This window comes from Pan paniscus, chromosome Y (genome assembly GCF_029289425.2).
Source record: "Pan paniscus chromosome Y, NHGRI_mPanPan1-v2.0_pri, whole genome shotgun sequence".
Taxonomy (NCBI): domain Eukaryota; kingdom Metazoa; phylum Chordata; class Mammalia; order Primates; family Hominidae; genus Pan; species Pan paniscus.
The window spans coordinates 15,684,849-15,694,230 of record NC_073273.2 but is presented as its reverse complement, the minus strand read 5'-3'; the positions used below and the strand labels follow the sequence as shown (position 1 = coordinate 15,694,230).

General features: G+C 51.7%; 2 pseudogenes; one reads left to right on the top strand and one right to left on the bottom strand.

The window, feature by feature from the left end:
* Positions 1–985: 985 nt before the first annotated feature.
* On the bottom strand, positions 986–2,864 carry LOC129395783 (cell division cycle protein 27 homolog; annotated as a pseudogene).
* A 6,115-nt stretch (positions 2,865–8,979) lies between these two features.
* LOC129395807 (5.8S ribosomal RNA) lies at positions 8,980–9,130 on the top strand (annotated as a pseudogene).
* Positions 9,131–9,382: the final 252 nt, after the last annotated feature.

The following is a 9,382-nucleotide window of genomic DNA, read 5'->3' as shown; positions in this document are numbered from 1 at the left end:
TTTATTTATTTTAATTTTTTTTCTTGAGACAGTGTCTTGCTCTGTCGCCCAGGCTGGAGTGCAATGGCATAATCTTGGCTCACTGCAACTTCCACTTCCCAGGTTCAAGTGATTCTCCTGCCTCAGCCTCCTGAGTAGCTGGGACTACAGGTGCCCGCCACCATGCCCAGCTAATTTTTATACTTTTTATAGAGACCGGGTTTCACCATGTTGGCCAGGATGGTCTCGATCTCTTGACCTTGTGATCCACCCGCCTCAGCCTCCCAAAGTCCTGGAATGACAGGCATGAGCCACTGTGCCTGGCTTTCTTTTGATATTTAAACTTTTAAGTCAGTCCAGAAAAATACATTAAATGTCAACAGTAAGTATGGTGTTGAGGCAGAAGTAGGACCAAACGTTTTCATATGTTATTCAGTTGATAACAATATGACCTAGGTAGTAATTTTCTATGTGTCTACTTATACACAAGTACAAAAAAGTAAAACAGAGATGCTGCTAAATAAAAGGGTACACTAAGTTCTTAATAGTAACTCAATTAACTGGAACACTGTCAAAAAGCAGCAACTAGCAAATTTTTTCAGTGTTTTTTTCTATTATCCAATACGTGAATTATGCTATTCCTTTCCAATTTCCTAAGCACTTTTTGTCCCAATCACCATTTCTGTGTTCGAAGAAAAAATAACAAATCAAGTAACAAAACTAAACAAGCAAACAAACAAACAAAACATAACTACAGTATCTGCAAAAGTTTGATAGAAGACTGAAACTGTTGAGAATAAGGATCTGGTATTCTGTCATCATTAGTTAAGAGTTTGCTAAAGACATACATTTCACAAGGAAACATGTTAGTTTGAAGTTATTGACCAGTATGTACCATCCCTAAGTATTAGTAACCAAACTCATGACAATAAAGAGCTATCTAACAAGAAAAATTAGTGATTACCAGCACCATAAACAAGACTTTGTCTTTACACTTCACTACCACTTACCATGCATTATAATGTCTAGGATTGACTCTGATAGCATTTCAAAAACAAGCTAATGCTTTGTCCAATTCTTCAGTTAAGACAAACTCTCGCCCTGATAGAGTATAGGCATAAGCATAATTTGGATCCATTTTGATAGCTCTCTGGAAGAATTTAATTGCAATATCGTGTTCCTGTTGCAGACTGAAACAGTTCCCTGCAGCACACCAGGCCTCTGGTAAATTTTTATCTATGTCTGTTAAGTCTTTTGACAGAACTGAAAGAGCAACATCTTTTTGAAGATGCCAAAGTGTTGTAGAGTAGATTTCCATGCCTTCGACTCTATAATTCTCAATCCTTCTAACCTCTGAGAATATTCTTTCAGCTTGCATGTACTCTGAAAGTTCAAAATAGACCCTTCCAATTTGGCACAGTACCCAACCAGAATTGTAGTGGTGAGAAAGTAGATGGCTCAAAATATTTATAGCTTCTTTGCAGTGGTATGAACACAAAGCTAAATAACCTTTCCCCTTTCATGAAGAAAGCTCATCAAGCCTTCTGTTGCTGCTTTTTTTAGATTAATGCCTGAATCTGAGGTGTGATTGTGGCTTTTTTCCCTTCTGAAATGATGAAAGAGTCCAATTTTGTAATTTCCAGGCTATCATTTATGTTAGGTTGAGTTATTCCTCCCTTATTAGTTTTACTTTTTGTTTTTCTGTTCGGGATTTTAGGTGGAAACTTCATTTTTAATTTCTTCCTATTCACCTTGGTTGTGGAACTGTCACTAGTAAAGAGTCATGAACTTCTTCAATGGAGTGCATTTGGGGGAGATGTCATAGTGGGGCTCAATACCTGAGGTGTTGTACTTATTTATGGACCAGAACTTTCTGTTTGTGCAATAATTGGAGTTACCTCTCGGCTATTTCCACTCTGCGAGAAGACAGACTTTGCTCCAGTTTGGCTGTTTCTGACAACAGACTTTTCTGAAGGGGCTCCAGTGGATGGCACATCAATTTCAGAGGTGTATTAGTGTAGATTTGTAAATAGGATCCATTTCCAGGACTTGGGGTTTCTAATGGCAAAATCCCAAAGCTTGGGGTGAATGGACTAAGAGCTGCTGGTCCTCCTGACAAACTTCAACAAGTTTTTGGTTTATTTTGAACCTGTTTAGATAATATGGAAGTTCCTGTTCCCAGTGGGACAGTATCAGGTGAAATTACAGCTGAATCAATAGAAGACACTGGGGAATCTGTATTCAAGGAATACTTTGAATTGGAAGTTTCTAAATTCAATCTATTTAATTCAGTGGTGTCCTGGGGTGTTTCCGTAAGAACGGTCTCAGGCTGTCTGTGACATAAACTATGATTAGGTACTTGTGTTGTGCAAGAGTTGGGCAGACAGTTGCTAAAGTTCTGTAAAGATGCAAATTTAAATGTTTGGTCAGGATCTGGCTTTTCATCTATTTCACATAATGATTCAAAGGGATACCAGAGGAAAGGCTTTAAACTAAGGCTGTTTTGGTCATACTCTGATCCTTTGGCAAGCCGATCTGTCTTGCAATATGCATGTCCCAGCAATGAAAGAGTAAAGCAAGCTGAATCACCAAACTCAGTAACAATATCATCATGGCTTTTCTGCTTATGAAACACTCCACCAGGTAAGATTTGTTCCCCTTCTGCAAGCTTGCTGACATCAAAGCAACATTTTGCAAGCAGGTATTTGCATTGCGGTGTAGGACAACTGTGTCCTTTCAAGAATCTATATGCTTTATAGGCCTTTCCTGGGTGGTAAGAACAGGTAGCCAGTAAAAACAAAGCTTCTTCTGAGTGTACTTTTGCATAAAGGTGTTCTGCGGGGAAAACTCCATCTCAGTAAGCATAGTGGTTTAGTGCTTGCCATATAGCAGCCTGGATGGGTTCCTGCAGCACAGTTATCCTCCAGGCTCAGACCCACTTTCTGCGGTGCCTCAGGCACCCCCCCACCCCGCCCACACCCCTCCCCCTGTAGCGGCTCCGGCCTGGCCAGCATAGGCTCATTTAAATTCACCAGTTTTGTGGGTTGCCTGTTCACTCTGATGGTAGTTTCTTTTGCTGTGCAGAAGCTCTTTAGTTTAATTAGATCCCATTTGTCAATTTTGGCTTTTGTTGCCATTGCTTTTGGTGTTTTACACATGAAGTCCTTGCCCATGCCTATGTCCTGAATGGTAATGCCTAAGTTTTCTTCTAGGGTTTGTATGGTTTTAGGTATAAGTTTAAGTCTTTAATCCATCTTGAATTGATTTTTGTATAAGGTGTAAGGAAGGGATCCAGTTTCAGCTTTTTACATATGGCTAGCCAGTTTTCCCAGCACCATTTATTAAATAGGGAATCCTTTCCCCATTGCTTGTTTTTCTCAGGTTTGTTAAGGATCAGATAGTCATAGATATGCAGCATTATTTCTGAGGGCTCTGTTCGGTTCCATTGATCTATATCTCTGTTTTGGTACCAGTACCATGCTGTTTTGGTTACTGTAGCCTTGTAGTATAGTTTGAATTCAGGTAGTGTGATGCCTCCAGCTTTGTTCTTTTGCCTTAGGATTGACTTGGCAATGTGGGCTCTTTTTTGGTTCCATATGAACGTTAAAGTAGTTTTTTCCAATTCTGTGAAGAAAGTCATTGGTAGCTTGATGAAGATGGCAAAGGGATCTACAACTAGAAATAGCATTTGACCCAGCCATCCCATTACTGGGTATATACCCAAAGGACTATAAATCATGCTGCTATAAAGACACATGCATACATATGTTTATTGCAGCACTATTCACAATAGCAAAGATTTGGAACCAACCCAAATGTCCAACAATGATAGACTGGATTAAGAAAATGTGGTACATATACACCATGGAATACTATGCAGCCATAACAAATGATGAGTTCATGTCCTTTGTAGGGACATGCATGAAATTGGAAATCATCATTCTCAGTAAACTATCGCAAGGACAAAAAACCAAACACCGCATATTCTCACTCATTGGTGGGAACTGAACAATGAGAACACATGGACACAAGAAGGGGAACATCACATTCTGGGGACTGTTTTGGGGTGGGGGAAAGGGGGAGGGAGAGCATTAGGACATATACCTAATGCTAGATGACAAGTTAGTGGGTGCAGCACACCAGAATGGCACATGTATACATAAGTAACTAACCTGCACATTGTGCACAGGTACTCTAAAACTTAAAGTATAATAATAATAATAAATAAAAATAAAAAATAAACTCACCAGTTACCAGGGGATGTGGGAGGCAGAGCCAGAATGTCTTCTTTACCCTGCCAACTCTGGAAAGCCCAGCCCCTTGTGATCCATTGCAAAGTGAGAGTTACCTCATGTTTGGAAAACGGATCCGCTCCCAAGTTCAGTGGAGGGATGTAGCATGTAAGATGAATGACTCTCTTCCTTCTGATTCAGTCTGCACAGTGGGGCCTAGGGCTGAAGCTCTCTCTGTGGGGACTGCTGACTCCCTCTACCTTGGGTTCCATCGGCCCCACCCTGGGGCACAGGCCTTGGCAGATTCTGGCCCTTCCTGGCCCTTAAGTCACTGTCAGAAACCCATCTCGTGCTCAGATGCCCCAATGACTGTGGCTCATGCCTCTCTGGAAACATTGGAAATCTCTCCTTTACGCATGGTCACCTAAAAATCCAGGAGCTTGGGACACACGGCCGCCATCCACCTCACTGCTTTTGGGAGAGAATGCTCAGAGTCTCTTACTGACTATCTCTTGACTTGAGTTCTTCATGGGTGTGTGGTTAAGACGTAGTGAGACCAGATTTATTAATTCAGGCCAGGCGCTGGTGGCTCACGCCTGTAACCCCAACACTTTGGGAGGCCGAGGCTGTAGGATCCCTTGAGGAATCGCCTAACCCTGGGGAGGTTGAGGCTGCAGTGAGTGAGCCATAATGGTGTCACTGCACTCCAGTCTGAGCAAAAGACAGAGTGAGGCCCTGTCACAGGCAGACAGGCAGGCAGGCAGACAGACAACAGCTCTATTATGTTCTTCTCAGGGTAGGAAGTAAAAATAACAGAAAACAGCGCTTAATTTTTTTCTTTTATTTTCAGGATGGAGTTTCACTCTTGTTGCCCATGCTAGAGTGCAATGGCACCATTTCGGCTCACTGCAACTTCCACCTTCCGTGTTCAAGCGATTCCCCTGCCTCAGCCTCCTGAGTAGCTGGGATTACAGGCATGTACCACCATACCTGGCTGATTTTGTATTCTTAGTAGAGGCGGTATTTCTCTATGTGGGTCAGGCGGGTCTCGAACTGGCCACCTCAGGTGATCTGCCCACCTCGGCCTCCCAAACTGCTGGGATGACAGGTGTGAGCCATTGCGCCCGGCCAGCTACGTTTTTTTTTTAATTTTTCAATTTTAATCTGTTTATTATTATTATTTTTTGAGACAGTCTTGCTCTGTTGCCCAGACTGGAGTGCAGTGGCGTGATGTCGGCTCACTGCAGGCTCTGCCTCCCGGGTTCACGCCGTTGTCCTGTCTCAGCCTCCCAAGTAGCTGGGACTTCAGGCGCCCGCCACCGCGCCTGGATAATTTTTTTGTATTTTGAGTACAGACGGGGTTCTTGTGGTAGCCAGGATGGTCTCGATCTCCTGACTCTCATGATCCGCCCGCCTCGGCCTCCCAAAGTGTTGGGATTACAGGTGTGAGCCACCGCACCTGGCCTATTTATCTATTTATTAACTTTGGGTCCAGCTTATGAAACCAGTTAGTTTTTGTATTTTTTTAGAGAAGAGGTTTCACCATGTTGCCAAGGCTTGGATGGAGGGATCCACCTTCTCTCGCCTCCCAAAGTGAGGGGATGACAGGCGTGAGCCTACCGTGCCTGGCTCAACCCCTTCATCCCCCCAGCTTATACCTCAGGTGCCCGAGGCCCATCTGTGGTGTATGGTTTCCACCACCAGCGACCCCTCCTCCAGTCGCCACCGCGGTGTCCGCGAGTGGGTCCTGAGGGAGCTCGTTGGTGTGGGGGTCGAGGCGGTTGAGTGAGACGTGCCCCTCCCACGCGGGGAAGGGCGCCGCCTGGTCTGGCGAGCGCAGGTCCCATGCTCCTGTCTGGCAGGTGGCCGCGGGCAGTGTGAGCGATCGCGGTGGGCTCGGGCAGGTGACGCGTGTGCCGGCCGGCCGCCAAGGGGCTACCGTTCTGCCTCCCACAGGTTGTGTGTGGGTTTACTTGGAGGTGCTTTGCCTGGGAGAAAGGAGATGGGTGGACAGGGGGGACCTTGGGGGATTGTGAGCACGCGCAGCGGCCAGGCCCCCCGCCCAGACCGCAAAGGCTCGAGGTTGCCGCACGGAGATTTTTCCTGGTACCGCAGGCCCCCTCCCTTCCCCAGGCGTCCCTGAATTCCTCTGCGGGCCCGAGGAGGTGCGACTGGCAGGTGGGGAGTGTGACCAACCCCCGGTGAGAAAGCCTTCTCTAGTGATCGGAGAGGTGTGCCTTTGGGGTACCGGATCCCCCGGCCTGCTGCCTCTCTCTGCGTTATGGTAGCGCTGCCGTAGCGACTCGCTTGCCTCTCGACGGGGTGAGGCGGGGGAGAGCGAGGTTTCCGCCGGCCTCCTCAGTGGGGACCGAGGGCAGCTCGTCGCCTGTGTGGTCCCCACCTCCCACTTCCGAGTCCGGGGAGGATCCCGCCGGGCCAGGCCGGCGTCCTAGCAGTTGGGAGGCTGCGCGAGCGGTGGCTGTGCCCGGCGTTCGGTCCGGCGCTTGACCCGCTCCGCTGTGAGCTGGCTCTCCAACCGCTCCCCTGTGGAGCAGCGATCGGTGCCAACGACCGTATTTGCGTGGCACGGGGTTGGGCTGCCTGGCCCTGGGAAGCGTCCCAAGTGGGGGGCGCGCCAGTCTCCCAGAACTTGACCGGGTCGGAGGATGGAGGAGAAATGAGCAACGTGGCCCTGGCGTTGGGTTTGTGGCTGAGTTCGCCTCGGGGTCCCGATGGCTGGACCCGGGGCTCCTGAGGCGGGTTTCGGTGGGTGCCTACGGCCGTCCCACGTCCTAGGCGGGGCGCCATGGGACCTCCCTCGTGTCTGTGGCGGTGGGATCCCGTGGCCGTGTTTTCCTGGTGGCCCGGCCGCGCCTGAGGTTTCTCCGCGAGCCACCACTCTGCGAGCTCCCCAGTGCCCTTGTCCTCGCGGTCCCTGGCCTTGCCTGTCTGTGCCCCCCACCCCGCCCGCGGATCCTCTCTCCCCGAGCGGCTCACCGGCTTAGGCTGTGGTGGCCCCGTCTGAGACCAAATCCAGTTCCACCTTGTGGGGTGCCGCCGCCGGCCACTGGTTGGCCCATTGTCTGTGTCCCTGGGCGCGCGCCTTCAGGACCAGGTCGGCGGCGCCCCGCTTGAGCCTGGTGGGCGCTCCTAGGTTTTGGGGTCGGCCTGCAGCACGTGCGGGGAAGAGGGTTCCGGGCGCTGGCCGCGACAGCGGCGGCGGTTGGGGAGCCGCGGGCCCGCCGAAGGCCAGTCGGCCGCTGCAGGTACCGCGAGGGGGCGCCTTCGTACTCAGAGGCCGCTGGCGGTGAGACCCTGGGCACCGCGGTCCGCCTCTCGTTGGCTGCCAAAACGTCGGGCCGCCTCACGCCCACCGCGCGCGAGTGGCTGCCTGTTACTCGTGGCTGCCTCACATGGGTCGCGCGGTCTGCCTCCTCGCACGTGGGAGCAAAGGGTCTGGAGTGGTGAGCATATCTGGGGGTGGTGTGTCATGTGGGTGGATGGGATGTCCGGTTCGCCGCCCTCCCAGCGCTCCGAACTGCTCCCTCCCTCCCACAAGCCCGATTGCCTGCCCTACCGCGCCCATCCTCGCGACTGGGACTCTGGGCTTCTCCTCGTGAGGCCTGGAGGTGCTTTCTACCTACATGGTTGATCCTACCAGAACCATATGCTTGTCTCAAAGATTAAGCCATATATGTCTAAGTCGCAGGGCCAGTACAGTGAAACTGCGAATGGCTCCTTAAATCAGTTATGGTTCTTTTGGTCGCTCACTCTTCTGCTATTTGGAAAACTGGTAATTCTAGAGTTTGTTGCACAGCCCCGCCTGCCCCCAGAGCCGGATAACTCAGGAGGGAGAGAGGGGGTAGAGAGAGACAGGCGTGCGGGGATGAAACCATGTGTGCGTGTCCTGGGGCAGGCTGGATGGCTCTCGGGCCTGATGAACAGCGGGGAGCGGTCCCCTGCCGCGGTCCCCACATGTGTGTCGGCGGGCGCAGGGGTGGTTCTCAGCGTCACGGCGGGGTGGGGGGTCTCGGTGCCCTCCCAGCCAGGGCCGTCATCCCGCCCTGTCCCGCCGGCTGGGCCCCATCCCGCCTGCTCCCGTTGGGCCTGCAGGGTTCCCATCGCTGACACTGCCGCCATCGTTGCCTCTGCCACAGGTTGCCACCGGGTCTGGCCCAGCCCTCTGGCTCTCCCCAGTCTTCCCGCTAGGGCATCTCGAGGGTAGGGGGCCGGATGCCTTTCCCCCCCACCCCCCCTCGTCCGCCCCCACCGTCCAGGTACCTACTGGGTTTTGGCGCCGAGATTTAAGGACCCCTTGGGGGGTGTTGCCCTTCCGCCCGTGGGTCGGGTGCAGTGGGCCCTCGGGGGAGTGCGTTCAGGAGGGGCCCGCCCCTCCTGCGCCTCCCCCGCCAAATCCGTTCCCCAGCGGGCTGGGGCCGCGCCGCACTTGCGTGTAGCCACTGAAGCCGGTGGGGGCTTTACCCGGCGGCCGTCGTGCCGTAGCATGCGTGCAGCGTGTGTGGCCTGTGCCCCACGCTGTGGGGGTGGTAACCCCCGGGCATCCGTGGGGTGGTGTCAGCCTTTGACTCCCCTCCCCCGACAACGTGGTCGGCACCGCCTCACTGTGTTGTGAAATCTTCCGATCCCTCTCTAGAGTCTCCTCCCCTTGCTGTCTGACTAGCCAGTCTGTGGTAACCCCTCTGGGGGACGTGCTGTGCCAGGAGGGCCTCCTGTTGTTGGCAGCGCCCTTGCCAAATCGACCTTGTATGACTTTTAGCGGTGGATCACTCGGCTCCTGCGTTGATGAAGAACACAACTAGCTGTGAGAATTAATGTGAATTGCAGGACACATTGATCATTGACATGTCAAACACACTTGCGGCCCGGTTCCTCCCAGGGCCATGCCTATCTGAGCGTCGCTTGCCGATCCATAGCCCCTGGATGTGCCTCTGGGATCCTCGGGGTGCACTGCTGGGGGTTCCGTGGCAGGGCCCGCTGGGGCCCTCCGTCCCCCCAAGTGCAGACCGGCGACATCCGCCCTCCTCTCCCGCCATGCCCTCCCCTTCCCCCTCCCCTCACAGGTCCTGTGTGGTCAAGCATTGGCTTGCGTGGGGAAGGGGGGCTCCCAGCTGTGAGGAAGAGAGAGAGGGCAGTGCCACCACCAGTGAAAA